Consider the following 19,639-nt stretch of genomic DNA (forward strand, 5'->3'; position numbering starts at 1 on the left):
GTATTTGCCTTTCAACCAATGATTGCTAAGACAGAGACAGACTTCAAATATTATAACTTCAAATATTCTGGTACACATTTTGTAGTGTCACAATTGGAAAATGGTTCTCTCAAAATGCAGAGATGTGGTGAAGGCTACCCCCAAATTTTTGGAGAACCCATAAGGACTTTGTTTTTAGCTGAGCTGCCTCTCTGTTTGGAGTAGTAGCAAGGACCCTAGCTTTACCGACCTATAGAGATGAAGATTGTGATTGAGGAAAGGGTTATTCTTCCATTTTATTGAGAACTCAGATCTGTTGATTCCTTCATTTTATTTCAATTTATAAGCCACTTCCAGAGTCTCTTCATTCCATGCCCTGCCTGGGACCAGTGGTTGATAATGTGAAACACTCTTACACCCATCCCTCCCATTCCCCTTCGCTTCGACCTCCTACATCAACCCTGAATCATTTTCACCATCTGCTTTTTCTGCCCCTCCTCTTAAATGACTAAGAACTGAGAAAAATCACATAATCTAGGAATACACAGACTCATTACCAAAAAGAATTGTTTGACATTCAACCATTTCAGGAGATAGCGTATGATCAAGAACTGATGCTACTGAAGGAAGAAGTCTAAGCTGCACTGAAGACATTGGGAAAAAACAAGGCTCCGGGAATTGAGGAATTACCAATTGAAGTGGCTCAACAAATGGATGCAACACTAGAAGCACTCATTCATCTATGCCAAGAAATTTGGAAGACAGCTACCTGGTCAACTGACTGGAAGAGATCCATGTTTGTGCCTATTCCAAAGAAAGGTGAGTCAACAGGATGTGGAAATTATTGAATAATATCATTAATACCATGCACAAGTAAAATTTTGCTGAAGATAATTCAAAAAGGAGTGCAGCAGTACATGGACAGGGAACTACCAGAAATTCAAGCCAGATTCAGAAGAGGATGTGGAAAGAGGGATATCATTGCTGATGTCAGATGGATCTTGGCTGAAAGTAGAGAATACCAGAAAGATGTTTACCTCTGTTTTATTGACTATGCAAGGGCATTCGACAGTGTGGATCATAAATTATGGATAACATTGCAAGGAATTGGAATTTCAGAACACTTAATTTTGCTCATCTAGAACCTGTACATAGACCAAGAGGCAGTCATTCAAACAGAACAAGGGGATACTACCTGGTTTAAAATTAGGAAAGGTGTGTGTCAGGATTGTAGCCTTTTACTAGCCTTTTACCATACTTATCCAATATGTATGCTGCACAAATAATCTGAGAAGCTGGACTATATGAAGAAGAACATGGCATCAGGATTGGAGGAAGACTCATTAACAACCTGTGATATGCAAGTGACACAACTTTGCTTGCTGAAAGCAAAGAGGACTTAAAGCACTTATTGATAAAGATAAAAGACAGCAGCCTTCAGTATAGATTACACCCCAACATAAAGAAAACAAAATCTTCACAGCTGGACCAATAGGCAACATCATGATAAATGGAGAAAATATTGAAGTTGTCAGGGATTTCATTTTACTTGGATCCATAACTAATGGCCATGGAAACAGCAGTCAAGAAATCAAAGGACGTATTGCATCGGGCAAAATTGCTGCAAAAGAACTCTTTAAAACGTTGAAAAGCAGAGATGTCACTTTGAGGACTAAGGACTACATTTCTTTATGACAGCCTCAACAAATGATTTTGCCATGTTTGAGGTCACCAAGTAAGATTGCCATCAACATCCCCACCCCACCTCCTTTTTTTCAAAGGCCAGGCCCTTCTTCCTCCTTCAGGGCTTGGATGATTATTTTCTCTCTTCTTTCAATCATTCCTGCAACATTGGCTCCTTCTCTCAATTTATGTGTTCATCTTTCCCATCTAATCAAAAAGCTCCCAACCCATGAAGTGCGTGGATGTTGGCAACTTACTCTGAAATGCATACCAAAAAAATATAATATGAATTCATGGATAGATAGATGGATAAATATGTGGTAAACCAAATATAGCAAAATGTCATTTGTAAAATCTAGGTGGCGGGTATGTGTGTTCACTGTACAACTCCTCAAACTTTCTGTACATTTAAAAATTGTCCTAATGAAAATGTTGGGGAAAGAGGGACTCAGCATCCTCTGCAAGTCACCATCCAATCTCTCATCTCCCGTTCTCCATCTGCACTTCTTCAAAGAATAGACTATACTCACCGTCTCTACTATCCCCTTGGCGCCCCCGTGTCACAATTTTTCTTCAGATGTTCAAAAGAGAGATAAAAATGTGCTAAATACAGTCGAAATCTCCTTTGTACTCTATTTAATCCCCTTTCACTCTCAGCTACCAAGATGTAACCACCATTCTAAAGTTGGTGTACACTGTCAAAAAAAAAAAAATATATATATATGGTTTTTATATGCTACGTAGATATACAATCTATATAGCTTTTTCCTATTGAATTTTTGTTTTGTGTCTTTTAAAATGTACATATACATATTATATCCTGGAATTTACCTTTTGCATTCCATATTATATTTTCCAGATTTATCAATATTGATACTTATGGACCTAGTCCGTTCCTTTTAACTGTTGCGTAGTATTGTATTGTACAAATCGCCCACTATTTATACTATTTATTTATATGTAAATATTAATTCACATATTCCACTAATGATGGTTGTTTCTAATTTTTCGCTGTTGCAAACAATGAAGCAATGACCATTTTTAAGAGAAGTTTCCTTGTGCATATGTATAAGCGTTTCTCTAAATATAGGTCCAGAAATTGAATTGCTATGTATTAGAGAATGTACTTTTGTTGTTGAGAATATAAGTAGCCCTAGTGCAGTAGTGGTTAAGTGCTCAGCTACTAACTGAAAGGTCAGAGGCTTGAACCCACCAGCTGTTTCTGGGAAGAAAGATGTGGCAATCTGCTTCCATAAAGATTACAGCCTAGGAAACCCTACGGGGCAGTTCTACTCTGTCCTATAGAGCCTCTATGAGTCGGAATCTACTTGACCACAATGGGTAAACGGGTTGAGAATATACACAGCAGAACATTGGCCAATTCAACAATTTCTACATGTACGATTCAGTTACATTTATTATATTCTTCGAATTGTGCAACCATCTCATCCTCGTTTTCCAAATTTTCCTCCCTTTTTAACATAAATTCACTGCATCCTAAGTTTTCTATCTAGCCTTTCACATTGCTGTTGTTAGTTTGATCCTATATAGATAGATCTTAAAAGAACACAATGCCCAAGGCAGATATTCTTCATTTGTAAGCTAGGCTATTACTTTGTTTTAAGAAGACTTCAGGGAATATTTTTGGTTTAAGTTTTAAAGATTATCTCAGGGCAATAGTTTCAGGGGTTCATCCAGCCTCACAGCACTAGAAATTCTGGATTCCAGGAGAATTTGAAAATCTGCTCTGCATTTCCCCCCCTTTATCAGGATTCTGCTACAGAATCTTTGATCAAGATGTTCTGTAATGGTGGGGTATACATTTATTCAACACTATAAAATATTGGCAAATTGTTCTCCAAAGTAGTTGCTCCAATTTACTTTCCCAGAAGCAGAATATAAGAGTTTCATATTTTTATATCTTTGCCAATGTTTAGCATTATTAGACTTTTTTAATTTTGCCATTCTCATAGATATAAAAAGCTATCCAATGTTTTAAAATTTGTATTTCTGTGTTTACCAGAGAGGTTAAGCATCTTTTTAATATGCTATGGGCAATTGGGTTTCACTTCTTTGAACTGCCTGTTCATATCCTTTCGTGATTTTTTTCTATTGAATTTTTATCTTTTTCATATTGAATTCTTAGTCATCTAGCGCTGCCACAATAGAAATACCACAAGTGGATGGCTTTAACAAAGAGAAATTTATTTTCGCACAGTCTAGTAGGTTATAAATCCAAATTCAGTGTGTTGGCTCTAGGGGAAGGCTTTCTCTCTGTTGGCTCTGGAGGAAGGTCCTTGTTCTCGATCTTTCCCTTCTCAGGCACAGGGACCCCGTGTCCAAAGGACGTGCTCTGCTCCTGGTGCTATTTTCTTGGTGGTATGAGGTCCTCGACTCTCTGCTCCCTTCCCTTTCCTTTTATCTCTTGAGAGATAAAAAATGGTACAGGCCACACCCAGGGAAACTCCCTTTACCTTGGATCAGGGAGGTGACCTAAGTGAAGGTGGTGTTACAATTCTACCCTAATCCTCTCAACATAAAATTACAATCACAAAATGGAAGACAACCATAAAATACTGGGAATCATGGCCCAACCAATCGATACACACATTTTTGGGGGGACATAATTCAATCTATGACAATTTATAAAAGTTCTCTGTCCATAGAATCTTCATCCTAATCTTCTGTCAGTTATTTGAATTGCAGATATCTTCTCCTAATCTGGGTCTTGTCTTTTAACATATTTTGGTATCTTTTTTCACACAGAATTTTTAATTTTAATTCACCATCCTTTTTGTTTACGGTTTAAATTTTTCATACTTTAAAAAAGCCTTCTCTACTCCAAAGTCATGAATATATTTTTCTCTATTATCTTCTGAAAGTTTTATTATTTTGCCTTTCACATTGAAGTCTTTAATCCAACTGGTACTTATCTATACATACAGTGGGAAGTAAGGATCTAATTTTCCCCATATGGATAGCTAAATGACCTTCTACTAAATAGTCCAGCTTTCCCCTACTGCTTGGTACTTTCACTTCTATCATATACTAAGTTCTCATATGTGTTGCTCTGTTTCTTGGCTCTCGTCTTCCACCGACCCATTTCTCTCCTTATGCTCAACACTACACTGTGTTAACTCCTCCCATTTTGTGTGCGTGTGTGTGTGTGTGTATATGTGTTCTTAAAATTATCTTGCCTATTTCTTGGTCCTGAACTCTTCCATAGGCTATTTGAACTCAGCTGGTCAAATTCCACAAAGCACGCTATTGGGATTCCTGTTGTAATGTGTTAAATTTATATATTACTTGAAGAGAATTGCCATCTTTGTAATATTGAATTTTCCCTTCCTTAACATGGTATATCTCTCCAGTAATTTAGATTCTATTTTATACCCATCAATATAGTTTTATAATTTTTTTTCTTGGAGATCTTAGACATTTTTTAAATTTATTTATGGGAGCATTATAGCTTTTGCTGCTGTTGTTTAGGTATTATAATTATCTTTATTATATTTTCCAACTAGTTATATTGCTAATGTATAGACACATTGTTGATTTTTGAACATTAAATTTCTGTCTATCAGCCTTGATGAACTCTGTAATAAATACCATAGCATATCAAAATATTGTCTTGCTAATAATGATTATTTTGTTTCTTCCTTTGCAGTTCCTATCCTTTTCTTTCCCTTGTCTTATTACATTGGCTAGAACTTGAAGGATAATACAGAATAGATACAATAACAGACATCCATATCTTGTTCCTGACTTTAAAGGGAATGTTTCCAATATTTTACCATTAATTATGATGTTTGCTGGACGTTTTTGGTATTAAGTTAAGCCTTCTCTATTTGTAGTTTTTTATAAAGGATATTTTAAAAATCATGAAATGGATATTAAATTTTATTATATATTTTTTTCTGTATTTATTGGAGGGATCATTTTATGTTTCCCCCTTAATTGGATATGATAATAAATTCATTAAATAATTCTAAAAATAAATTATTCCATTTCTGGGATTAAACTCTCCTTGATTATATTGTGTTTTCAATGAACTACAAATATTTTACTTAGTTTTTGTGTGTATCTATACTTATAAATGAGACTGTTCAATAATTTTCCTGTCTAATATTGCCCTTATCCAGTTTGAATATCAAGCTTATGCTAGCCTAATAAAGGGAGTTGCCTCCCTACTCACTCTTTAACCCTCTATTATTCTATAAAAATGGTTCTCGAAATGATATCTCAATTGACACATTAAATGTATTTTCCCCTATCCTGGGGTTTACCCTTCAACCAAAGATTAGACAGGCCTATACAACAAACAATAACACATGTAGTTCAATCATGTATGCAAGACTAAATGGGTACATCAGCCCAGGGGCAAGGACAAGACAGTAGAAGGGGACAGAAAAGCTGAATGAATGGAAATGGGGAACCCAAGGTGAGAAGGGGAGACTGTAGACACGTCACAGGGTTGGCAACCCATGTCACAGAACAATATGTGTATTAATTGTTTAATGAGAAACTAATTTGCTCTGTGAAGCTTCATCTAAAGTGCAATAAAAAAAAAAGAAAAAAAAAGAATTTTCCTCTAAACCCTATATTACAATATTTTTATTACATTTAAAATTGTCGATCACTTCCTTCTTAAAATTACTCTCTGTTTTAATGACACCACATTTTCCTCATTCTCTCATAAATCTCTGATCATGCCTTCTTGGCTTCTTGTGGGTTTATCTCTCCTGGAGAATCTTCCTTGACCATTGTTCTTCTCACTCTACAGATGTTCTGTAAGTGATCTGATGCACCCTCAGTGTTTCACCTACCGCTTGTATGGAAATTAATTCCAGTGCTGCGCCTTCAGCCCAAATCTCTCCCCTCAGCTCTAGCTTACTGTAGCTCATTCTGGCTGTCCCAAAGGCACCTGAACTAATCATTTAGGACTGAACTCATCATTTTCTCCACTAAACTAGTTCTTTCTCCTGTAGTCATAATGTTAGCTCATGACTTCATTATTCATAACTGGTATCCAAGACAGAATCCTTCAATAGTGTCTTCCCCTCATCTCTCAAATCCAATCTGTTACCATATCCTACAGTTCAACTTCCTAAACATTGCTTGGATTTATCTTCATCTTTTTATCTTCACTATCCATACCCTGAATAGGGTTTGCTTCATCTTTTACCTAGACTAGAACAACAATTTACTAACAGATCTCCTTTGCTTTGTCCACATCAAATATAGGTGCAACCCCAGGTGCTTCCCAACGGTTCTGTCTTTACAGTTACCAAAGTAATCTGTTTAAAACTCTAGTCTCACCACATCACTTCCTTGCTTTAAAACCTTTCAGTGGTTCTTCATTGCAGACAGGATGGTCTACACTCCTTAATACAGCATTCAGAACCACCATTATCTACCTTTATCTCTAGCCTCATCTAGCACCTTACTCTTATCTCCAGCAATTCAAAACTGCTTGTAGTTCCCTATGCAACATATGCTGCTTTCTTTCTTCCGAGCCTTTACCTATTCTGTCCCTTCTGCCTAGAATGTACTCCTCTGCTTCCACTCTCCTCTCCTACCTCTAACCTCTCTCCAATTTCCCTCTTCATCTCTGCCTTGCTAACTCTTCACATCCTTTAAGACCCAACTCAGCTGTGAGCTCATTCAAAAGCCATCCCTAACTCTGACCTCTTTCATGGACTTTGCTGTTTGCCTCTCTTCAGTGATCCTATAAATGTTTATGCTTATTGCTATATTTTGCATTTACTACATTGTATCATAATGATTTGTTTATGCATCCCCACAGGACTGTGAGTTCATCAAGAGCAGCACTTGGGTTTTATGCATATTTGTAGTTCCAGGGCCCAGCAGAGTATCTGGCACATAAATATTTGTTGAGGTCAATGAACAAAAGATGTAATTCAGTTGAATATGCTCTTTGCAGAAAACTTTTGGGTTTTGTAGTACTGTTTAAAATTTAGTTTACACTAGTCTTCCATAGTCTTCCATAGACTTCATAAATTTAATTCGGATTGTTCTGGCTAACTGGATGTAATAATAATAATAATAATAATAATAATAATAATAATAATAATAATAATAATAATAAAAATGACCTATCAGTGTGGCTATCATAATTTTAGTAGGAGCATGGAACCACAGGGGAAACAGAAACAAATAAAGAAGGATAGAATGATGAAAGGAGAGGGTCCAGATTGAAACATACACTACTTATCATCACTAACTGGTATTTCCACTAATACTGTGGTTGGCTGTGGTTAATAGTCATCAGCCGAATTACGCTGTGACTATTTGTGAAGTCAGACATCGCCTTGAGATTTACATAAGCTCAGCTGGAAATCCCATCCCAGGTACTTTGGGAAATTCAATACTCTCCCTCAACTCACTGCAATTCTCCCTGGGCTCCCTATTCTACTGGTTGCTTCAGGGGTTGATTTCTGGCTTTTGCTGAATTCCTATTCTTCACTCTGCATCTTGCAGCTGTTTCTTTATCTTCATTTGGCACTAACCCAAGGGTAGGTTACAGCCCCTCCTCTTTGATTTCCCGCCCCAAATTCATGAGAGGCAGCTGTGTATGATAGACTCTTGCCGAAGATTCAAAGATAATGTTTGCTATGTAGGGGCCTATATTATAGCACTTTTCAGCAGTCAATTCAAAACTGAAAACTTGACTTCCTGGTTTTATTTACACCAATTCAGGCGTAAGCCTACTGATATTTTGCTCAACCTTCTTTCCCATTCTTTATCCTCACTTCCCTTTTCTCTTCTTCCATAACTCCCAATAATTTCCTATGCAAACGATTTTGTGATCTTTTTGTTGCTTCTTTCCAACCCATGTAGAGCCTCACCTTGGAGCCTCAAGAATCTCTCAAGATATTCTAAACAAAGGCAGTTCCTTACTTAAAAAGAACCTTTATTATTTCAAAATAATAATTTTGTATTCCTCCACTACATTTTTAATTATAATGGGTATATATATGTATGAATAAGTCATTGCTCTCGCAAAATTCTATCATGTAGTCTTCTGCAATGTTTCCATCACCAAGGCCATATTTTCCAACTTCCAATCCTTCTTTGTTTCCAACTTTTGCATTTTAATCGCTAGTAATTATCAATGCATCTTTATTGCATGTTTGATCAATTTCAGACTGTAGACGTTGGTAAAAATCTTCAATTTCTTCAACTTTTTTCAACAACATAAATGGTACCTATATATGTGGATCTCGCCAGACAGAGTACCCAGGAATCAAATTGACTACATCTGTGGAAAGAGATGATGGAAAAGCTCAACATCATCAGCCAGAACAAGGCCAAGGACCAAATGTGAAACAGACTACCAATTGCTTATATGCAAGTGCAAGTTGAAGCTGAAGAAAATTAAAACAAGACCGCAAGAGCCAAAGTATGACCTTAAGTATAGCCTACCTGAATGTAGAGACCATCTCAAGAACAGATTTGATGTACTGAACACTAATGAAGTACATCATACATGAAGAAAGCAAAAGGTCATGAGAAATAGCAAAGAAAGAAAAGACCCAAATGGATATCAGAAGAGACCCTGAAACTTGCCCTTGAACGTAGAGTAGCTAAAGTAAACAGAAGACATGATGAAGTAAAAGAGCTGAACAGATTTCAAAGGGTGGCTTGAAAAGACAAAGTAAATATTATAATGAAATGTGCAAAGAGCTGGAGTTAGAAATCCAAAAGGGAAGAACACACTTGGCATTTCTCAAACTGAAAGAACTGAAGGAAAAACTCAAACCTCAAGTTGCAATATTGAAGGATTCTATGAGCAAAATGTTGAATGATACAGAAAGTAACAAAAGAAGATGGAAGGAATACAGAGTCACTGTACCAAAAAGAATTATTTGACATTCAACCATTTCAGGAGGAAGCAAATGATCAGGAACCAATGGTACTGAAGGAAGAAGTCCAAGCTGCACTGAAGGCATTGCTGAAAAACAAAGCTCCAATACCAACTGAGATGTTTCAACAAACAGATGCAACACTGGAAGTACTCACTTGTTTATGCCAAGAAATTTGGAAGACAGCTACTTGGCCAACTGACTGGAAGAGTCCATGTTTGTGAGCATTTCAAAGAAAGGTGATCCAACAGAATACAGAAATTATCAAACAATATCATTAATATCACATGTAAGTAAAATTTTGCTGAAGATAATTCAAAAATGAGTGTAGCAGTACATGGACGGGAAACTGCCAGAAATTCAAGCTGGATTCAGGAGAGGACGTGGGATGAGGGATATCATCGTTTCATCAGGTAGATCTTGGCTGAAAGCAGAAAATACCAGAAAGATATTTACCTGTGCTTTATTGACTATGCAAGGGCATTCAACTCTCTGAATCATGACAAATTATGGATAACATTGAGAAGAATGGGAATTCCGGAACTCTTAACTGTGCTTATGAGGAAGCTGTACATAGACCAAGAAGCAATGGTTCAAACAGAACAAGGGGATACTGCATGGTTTAAAATTAGTAAAGGTGTATATCAGGGTTGTATTGTTTCACCATACTTATTCAGTCTGTATGCTGAGCAAATAATCTGAGAAACTGGACTGTTTGAAGAAGAACATGGCATCAGAATTGGAGGAAGACTCGTTAACAACCCGTGAAATGCAGATGACACAACCTTGCTAGCTGAAAGTGAAGAGGACTTGAAGCACTTATTGATGAAGATAAAAGACTACAGCCTTCGGTATGAATTACACCTTAACGTAAAGAAAAAAAAAATTCTCACAACTGGACTGATAAGCACCATCATGATTAATGGAGAAAATATTGAAGTTGTCAAGAATTTCATTTTACTTGGATCCACAATCAGCACCCATAGAAGCGGCAGTCAAGAAATCAAACAATGTATTGAATTGGGCAAATCTGCTGCAAAAGACCTCTATAAAGTATTAAAAAGCAAAGATGTCACTTTAAGGGCTAAGGTGCACCTGACCCAAGCCATGGGATTTTCAATAGCTTCATATGCATGGGAAAGCTGGAAGATGAATAAGGAAGACCGAAGAAGATGCCTTCGAATTGTGGTATTGGTGTAGAATATTGAATACACTGTAAACTGCCCAAGAGTGAACAAATCTTTATGGAAAGAAGTACAGCCAGAATGCTCCTTGAAGTGAGGTTGGTGATACTTTGTCTCATGCACTTTGGACATGTTATCAGGGGGGACCAGTCCCTGAAGAAGGACACCATGCTTGATAAAGTAGAGGATCAGGGTCAAGTTGATAGGTAAGAGGAAGGGACACACAAAAGGACTGAGAAGGAGCAGCCAGTGAGGCAGGATGAAAGCCAAGGGAGTGTGGAACCTCAGAAGTCAAGGAAGAAGTGTTCAGCAATTAAGTTAGGGACAGAACTGCGTCCACTGTATAGTCCACATCCTCTGTAAGACCTTGACCAACCTATAAGCTTTCTCAGCCTGAAGGTACAGACTTCCCAGGAAAGGTTTTGCAACCTAATTGGGTTTCCACAAAGACTGCAGATCAGGGGATCAGCATTTGCTGTGTTTCTTCCAGGCCCCTGATGGAACGCAGAGTGGTAGATCCTGAACAAGTGGCTCCAGGCCCCCTCCATGTTGATATAAATTTGTTGGCTGATCTATAATAGATTAATTCCAAAAGATCTTTGTGATTAAAACAAAGCATAAAGGCATGACTATAAAATTAGTATAGAAGTTTTATGATTTCCGTAATAAAAATAGGATCATCTTTGTTAATACATATCTAATTCTTTTTTGCAGAAGGCATTGATCTCTAGGAATAACGAATAACTCCTCTTTGTCATTAGTTCCTTGTGGGTGAGGCCAGCTCCAAACTGAAAGTTGAAGCATTGATGAAAAGAAACACATCTTTATTTTCATCTTACTGTAAATGGGACTGACGTTCTAGAAATCATTCCCTTGATGTCAAGTCCTGTGCTAACGTAGGACACAGGCCATTTTGTCATAGTCCGTTTGCTGACACACAGTTTTGACCTAATCATTTTGATGTCAGGAACATCTTGACGTGGCTGCCTTGATATGGCTCTTTTGATATGGGTACATTCTGACTCTGCCTGAAAACAAACGAATAAACTTTTCACTTAAAATATTATGACCAAGTAATGTGTGTGGCAGACCTCCTCATGCACTCCCTGAGCTTCATGCCATTCTCCATCTCATCCTCTACCCCCCAAAATAAAAGCCAGACTACAGAAGTGTACAGTGGGACCCTCCAGACAAAAAACATCACCATAAGGGAGAGAGTAGACTAAAGCAGTGGAGCTGACTCACCAACAGGACCTGAAGGAAGTTAAAGGAGATACTCCCACTAGAGTCTGATTCCGTTCTTGAACCCATCTTGACTCAGCCCCTTGAAAAAGCCAGTGCATCCATTCAACACTGAAAAGGGAGCTCTGCTACAGAGAAGTCCCTGCCCACTCCCTCCCAAGAGCTGTGCCTGACCAGAAGTCTCTCTACAGGCCTGGGAGAGAGTCCCAAATCTCAATGGAAGACCATATCATTGAGCAGGGGAATTAAAAAGAGAACCACGGCACTGCACATCCAAAAAGGAGGCAGCAATCCAAGGCTGCCAAGTGACTGGTCCAAACAGATGTGGGCAAGGAGAAATTAGATGATTGAGTTGGTACAGGTTGGACATTTGTCATGCAGATGTGACTAGACAATGGGGTTGTTGTTAGGTGCCTTAGAGTCAGCTCTGACTCATAGTGACCTTATGTATAATAGAACAAAGCTTTGCCCAGTCCTGAGCCATCCTCACAAGTTTTGCTATCTTTGAGCCTGTTGTTGCAGCCACTGTCAATGTATCTTGTTAAGAAACTTCGTCTTTTTCACTGACCCTTTACTTTAACCAAGCATAAGGTCCTTTTGCAGGGATTGGTCCCTCCTGATAGCACGTTCAAAGTACGTGAGACAAAGTCTCGCCATCCTTGCTTCTAAAGACCATTCTGGCTATACTTCCTTCAATAACGATTTGTTCATTCTTCTGTCAGTCCATAGAAATTTGCCAGCACCATAATTCAAATGCATCAATCCTTCTTTAGTTTTTCTTTTTCAACGTCCAGCTTTCGCATGTGTATGACTCAATTGAAAATATCATGGTTTGAGTCAGGCACACCTTAGTCATCAAAGTCACATCTTGCCTTTTTAAGATTTTAAAGAGGTCTTTTGCAGCAGATTTGCCCAATGCAACGCGTCGTTTGATTTCTTGACTACTGCTTCCACGGGCATTGATTGTTGATCCAAGTAAAATGAAATCCTTGACAGCTTCAATATTTTCTCTGTTTATCATGATGTTGCTTATTGGTCCACTTATGAAGATTTTTATGTTCTTTGTGTTTATGCCACCAGTATTTCAAATACCAGCAGGGTTATCCATGGTGGACAGGTTTCAGTGGAGCTTGCAGACTAAAAGAGAGTAGGAAGAAGGACCTGACAATCTACTTCCAAATAATAATAATAATTAGCCTGTAAAAACTTTATGAGACTAGACCATGGCGGGGGGGAACCATTGCCATTGAGTCAATTCCAACTCATAGCAGCCCTATAGGACAGAGTAGAACTGCCCCACAGGGTTTCCAAGGAACAGCTCTTGGATTCAAAGTGCTGACCTTTTGGTTAACAGCCAAATGCTTAAGACAACAGAGCAAGGAAAAGAAAATGTCTTCTACTCATTGTTCCATTCATATTATCAAAGTTTTAAATGTGCTGTCTTGTTGCCCCCAATAGTTGAATGGAAACTATAAATTGACTTCCTCTAAAATAAATCCTTTTTCTAAGAATTCTCTCTTTAAGTAACAATAGAACTGAAATACTCTGGGAAACCATTTAAATCATTAATATGGTTAATGGTATAATTTCTCCAGTAACAGGTGTTCATATCATTTAAGCTCAGGAAATAAAATATTAAATATTTTCAAAAAGATGAACCTCTATTTCTGTCACTATTATCTCTTTGAAGATTTGAAATGTTATGTAATTGAATTTGAAAATGCATGTGGAAGGTACTGAATAATGTATAATATGAAACTCTATACAAGGCACATAACTGGCTTCCTGAAAATACGAATTTCCCCTCTCCTAAAACTCATTCACGCCACTTTTTATTTCAAACATTTTCTATTTTGTTATGGTTTAAATCATTTCCAAATACTCTGATTTCAGTTTAGGTCATCAAATATGTATTAAACATCACTACATGCCGGGGGCTTTGTTGGGCACTATGCCAAATCATCCAGTCAAGTTGATTCTGACTCACGGCAACCCTGTGGGTTTCAGAGTAGAACTATGCTTCATAGGTTTCCAAGGCTGTGACTTGTCAGAAGCAGATTGCCAGGTCTTTCTACTGAGGAGCCTCTGGGTGAGTTCAAACCACCAATCTTTAGGTTAGTAGTAACCATTTGCACTGCCTAGGGACTCTTGATAGGCACCATAAAAAAAAAAAAAAAACACATTGCTGTCAATTTGATTACAACTCGTATGCACCCTAATAAACCAAATCAAAACCAAACTCATTGCCTTCCAGTCAGTCCAACTCATGAGCAACCCTACAGTGATCAAAAATATGAATATGAATAAGAAATAGCCCCTGCCCTCAGGGAATACATTGGGGGAAGAAAGAGGTGACTCTAAACAAAATGAAAAACAAATGGAGATGTTAGGCTCACTTTTCTTATGCAATGAGCATTTAAATATCTTCTAATAAATTTCAGGTGTCAAAAAGCTGATTTGGGACCACAATGGCTGGAGCAATTAAACTTTACTTGGGGGAGGGAAAATGACATTTTGAGAGGCTACCCTGTGATAAGCACTGTGCTTGGTGTTTTATATATCTTAACTCATTTAATCCTCGCACATGAGGAAATAGCAGCTCAGCAGCATTAAGTAAGCTGCTTGAAGTCACACAGCTAAGATTTGGTATCCAGGCTAAACTGAAACCTAGTAGAGTCCATTCCGTTTTCAGGTACCTCAAGGAAGGTGTCAATGTAGCTTACAGCTGAGATAAGGGAAGAATTGATGGCTCCTGATTTAGATGAGATACTAACGTTTGAAAGAATGGCTTTTGGCTTATTAAAACTATATAAACAGAAGCTAAAACAAATGGTGTTTATTTATCAGATGTTATAAAGTGCTAAAGTGCCTAGCCCATCTAGATACACCAAAAAGCAATTTGGTGAGCAAATAAATCAAAATGACTACATTTAGTAAGTATAATTTTTTATAAAGTTCATTGAACTTTTATTGAGAGTAACCAAAAAGGGTATAAAAACCTAATAATGTTTATCTTTCAAAATTACTTCACCAATTCTTAAGCTTCTTGCACCTAGGAAAAGTACTTTTGCCCCCATGAGGAAAATTAATGATAGTACCAAAACCAAGCCCATTGTTGTCGAATCAATTCCAACTCACAACACTTACTAACACTGGGCTCTGTGCTAAGTGCTTTACATACATGTAGGGTAGAGGTTGAGATCATGAATTTGGAATCCTTGGGAGAAATGACCTAGCGATCTGCTCCTGTAAAGATTACAACATAGGAAACCCTATGAAGCAGTTCTACTCTTTCTTATAGAATCACTATGAGTCAGAATCCACTTGGCACATAATAACAACAAATGTTAGCTACATATATGCACTCAGAATATTTAACTAATATCCCAGATTGGAAGGGAGCTCCTGAGTACTCCAACCCATGGATAAGTCCAGGCCTCATTATTTGAGGATCATTACAAGGTGGGGCATCTTGTATGCAGGGTAAGCAGCACCAAGCAAAGTCCCAGTGCATAGTGGCCATCACTTCTGCTGGAAGAGCCCTGTGTGTCAAGGGGATGTCTTCTGTAGAAGGCAAGTTCACAACTAATGCCAAATGGAAGTTCAGCTGGCATGGCCACAGACGCTGACAAAAATTCCAGGGAAGATGGGCAGTCTCTTTCCATTCATGCTTGGCTGCTCCAACAATGTCCTTCATGGTATCTGTGGCAGCCAGCCTCCAAAATAATCCCCAATGATCCCTGTGTCTTGGTCTTTACATCTTTACATTCTTGTGTCCCTTCCTACATTAGATTAGGGCTGGTCTGTGTAACCAAGGGAATATGGTAGAAGCGATGGTATGACACATTCAAGATTAGGGATAAAAGACACTGTAGTTTCTCTCTCAGTGTCTCTCTCTCTCTCTCTCCTCCTCTTTCCCTCAGATCGCTTGCTATGGGGGAAGCCAGCTGTCATGTAGTGAAGAAATGAGGCTGGTGAAAGGAACAGCTGGTGGATTCGAACTGCTGACCTTTTGGTTAGCAGCCGTAGCTCACTGTAGCTCTTAACCACTGCACCAACAGCCATGTGAGTGAGCCATCTTAGAAACAGATCCTCCAGCCCCAGTTGAGCCTTCAGAGGACAGCAGACCCAGCCAATGGCTTGACTGCAACTTCATGAGAGACCCTGAGCCAGAATCACACTGTTAAGCTACTTCCACGTTCCCAACCTTCAGAAAATGTGTGAAATAATACATATTTTATTTCTTCGGCTGCTAGGTTTTGGGGTAAAATGTTTCATAGTGATAGATAGTTAATTCAGTGTCTCTTTGCTAAGCTGTTCCTCAGTTCTGTGGGTTTGGCTCTGACAAGTCTGGGCCTCTCTGCTGTGACCTCTTGCATCACTGCCTACACACACACATACTCCTGTCTCTCAGCTTCTTTTTGTTCTTTTCAGGAAGGAAAAGGCCTTTTCTACTCTCCAGGAAAAATCAATTGCCTCAGACATAATCCTTCTCTTGCTATTATTGGCCTCAGATGTATTGCCTGGCAAAATCTCCTTAATGGGTTTAAACCCATTGCTGTCAAGTCGATTCCCACTCATAGTGACCCTAGAGGACAGAGTAGAACTGCTCCATAGGGTTTCCAAGGAGCTCCTGGTGAATTCCAACTGCTGACCTTTTGGTTAGCAGCCAAACTCTTAACTACTACTCTACCAGGGTTTTCTTAATGTATTTAGGGGTTCCCAAATTAGAAAACGCTTTTTTCTTCTTCTTCTTCTTCTTTTTTTTTAACTTGACCCCATCTCCTGCAATCCTTTAAGGAAGAGACCACAAGAAAACGGTTCCAGGAAGGGTACTAGTTAATAACTTAAAACAGACATCAAAAATATTATTCCACCAAATACATTATCTCCTTTAACAACTCTATGAGGTAATTGTTCTTAAGATCCCCGTTTTATAGATGGTATTTTAATAGGTTATCTTGCTTAGGTCATGCATCTGCACTGTAGCCTGACCAGGACTGAATCCCAAGTTTCACTAACTCCAGAGTCCATGCTCTTAATCATCAGGCAATACCACTTCTTTGTACCAGTTATACCAATGTCTTAATATTAGAATCTAATGAAAACTTGAGATTTGTGGAGTCTGTAAATCTGTGGAAAACACAGTACTTACAATGAAGAGTCAATGAATATGAATTCAAGGAAGTATTTATTTGTTCTATGTCCAGCCAGGTAACTGCAAGGGCCTATCTACAGAAAATAGTGCCCATGGCAATGAGTTTTAAATTGTTGAATGATCTCTCACAGCTGGCAATGGAAACTGTGACAGTCAATAGAAGAAACTGCTCATTAGTGCCCCTCCTGAAGCAGCATCCAGGTCACACACCCTACCTGCCGTATCTTAGGTACACCTCTGAATTAACTGACATGTCTATATGTGTTTCAAACTTATTTGTGGACTAGGTTAATGTACTTTCCCAGGCAGGCTCCTGGATCTCATATAAAGCAGAGACTTTGGCTAAACGTGTATGTCACAGTGGGGAAAGTTCTCCAGTTTTACTCAGACCCAGCTGGGACCCTTGTTACATGTCCCCTACCCTTCCCCAAAGCAGCTTTCTCACACGTTTTCTACTCTCTGGAAGTCTTCAACACACCCACACATGTCACTACCTCATCCGATGGTAACTACATCAACTTCCCACCACCATTCCTTAAAGTTTGGCCTCCCCCTGTACACATCTCATCTTTGTCTGTGGTTACAATGGAAGCGTCCCTCCTCCCTTCTGCAGCTAAAGCCTCTGCCTGTCCTTTGGATCCAAAACCCTCTCACTTCCTCAGGAAACTTTCTCTATTGAGTGTTCCTTCTCTCTTCATTCTCCACCTCTCTCTCTCCTATTAAATCTTATTATCATTTTTTCAAAAATACTTAAATATACATTTTAATATGCTTTAGAATGCTTAACAACAAAAAAATCCCTCCAATAGCCCCCACCCTTTCTCTCTTCCCTTTCTCAACCACATTTCTCAAGAAGTTGTCTACACTGGTACTTCTTCCTTACCTCCCAATCATTTCTCAGCCCACCATGTCCCAGTTTACACCACCAACACCTCCCTCAATCTGCTATTACCCAGGACACCAATGACCTCGGCATTACAAAATCTTAGTGACACTGCTCACTCAATTTCTTCTCCTCTCAGCATCTGACACTCTCGTTCATTATTTCTGTCTTAAACTGCTCTCTTTGTTTTGCTTGGTTTCCTCTCTACCTCCCTGATTGTGCTTTCTTCTTTTTTAACTCTTCTTCTACTAGTCATCTCTTTCCCTTGGGGTTCTGTATTATGGTCTTTTCACTTCTCAATGTATACACTTTCCCTAGATGGCTCCATCTACTCTCTTGGTTTTGTTGTTGTTGGTTGCCATCGAGTTGGCTCCAACTCATGGCGACCTTATGTATAACAGAATGAAATGTTTCCTAGTCCTGTGCCATTTTCATGATCACTGGTATGAGTCCATTGCTGCAGCTATTACCCTTGGCTTTAGTTACCACCTGTCTGACTATGACTTCCAAATCTGTAATTCTGGCCTAGATCTCTCTTCTGAGCTTAATACTTAAATATACATCAATCTGTCTTCTGAACATTTTCAGTTAGATATGCTACCCAAAACCAAAAAAAGAATCAAACCCGTTGCCATCTAGTTGATTCTGATTCATAGCGACCCTATAGGACAGAGGGTTTCTAAGGCTATAAACCTTTAAGGAAGCAGACTGCCACACCTTTTTCCCAGGGGAACTGCTGGTGGTTTCAAACCGCTGACCTTTTGGTTAGCAGTCTATTGCTTTAACCACTATGCCACTAGGGCTTCTTAGATGTCCTATAAAAAATATAGACACTTCTAATACAACTTTTCCAAACTTACCTGCTTTCCCATCACCATCCCCCTCCAAACCTACTCTTCCGGTGAATGGCTCTACCATTCAACCAGTTAGTTGCCTAAGAAAAATTTGGGTGCCATTCTCAATTTATTCTCCCTCATCTATGCCCCATTTCCAGTCAAGTCTGACAATTATACCTCTTACATATCTCTGAAACTCACTAACTTATTTCCATTTCTACTACTACTGCCTAGGACCAAACCCTCACCAAGCCCATCTCCTCTACCCAGGATTACTGTAAACATCCTCTGACTGGTCTGCCTGACTCCAATATTATTCTTCACTAATCCATTCTCCATCCTGCAGCCAGAGTGAGCTTTCTAAAGTACAAGTCCTTCAAGATAAAGCCCTAACTTCTTGGCATGGCATGTGCGGCCTCTCGTAATCTGGCAACCTCTCACCAAGCTCTCCTTTGCCCACTCGTCCCCCACACACCCCTTATATCTAACCTTGCTGAACGGATACTGGGTTCTTTGCTAGAAAGCTGTCCTTAATCTCAAGCTAGCTAATTCCTTCTCTGTGATAACTTCTCTTCTCTGTCAAACTATACATCCAAATATGTTTCTACATATTATGGACTAGGTTAAATTATTTTCCAAGGCATGTTCCTGAGTCTCATACGAAGCAGGGAATCTGCCTAAAAGTATATGTCACAGTGGTAGGTGGCTTGGGTCAGTAGACCTCTTAAATGAGTTATTATTTCCTGTACTTCCTTGTATCATTGTGCATTTTGTATCTTCTCTCTTTA

Source organism: Loxodonta africana, chromosome 25 (assembly GCF_030014295.1).
Source record: "Loxodonta africana isolate mLoxAfr1 chromosome 25, mLoxAfr1.hap2, whole genome shotgun sequence".
Lineage (NCBI taxonomy): Eukaryota > Metazoa > Chordata > Mammalia > Proboscidea > Elephantidae > Loxodonta > Loxodonta africana.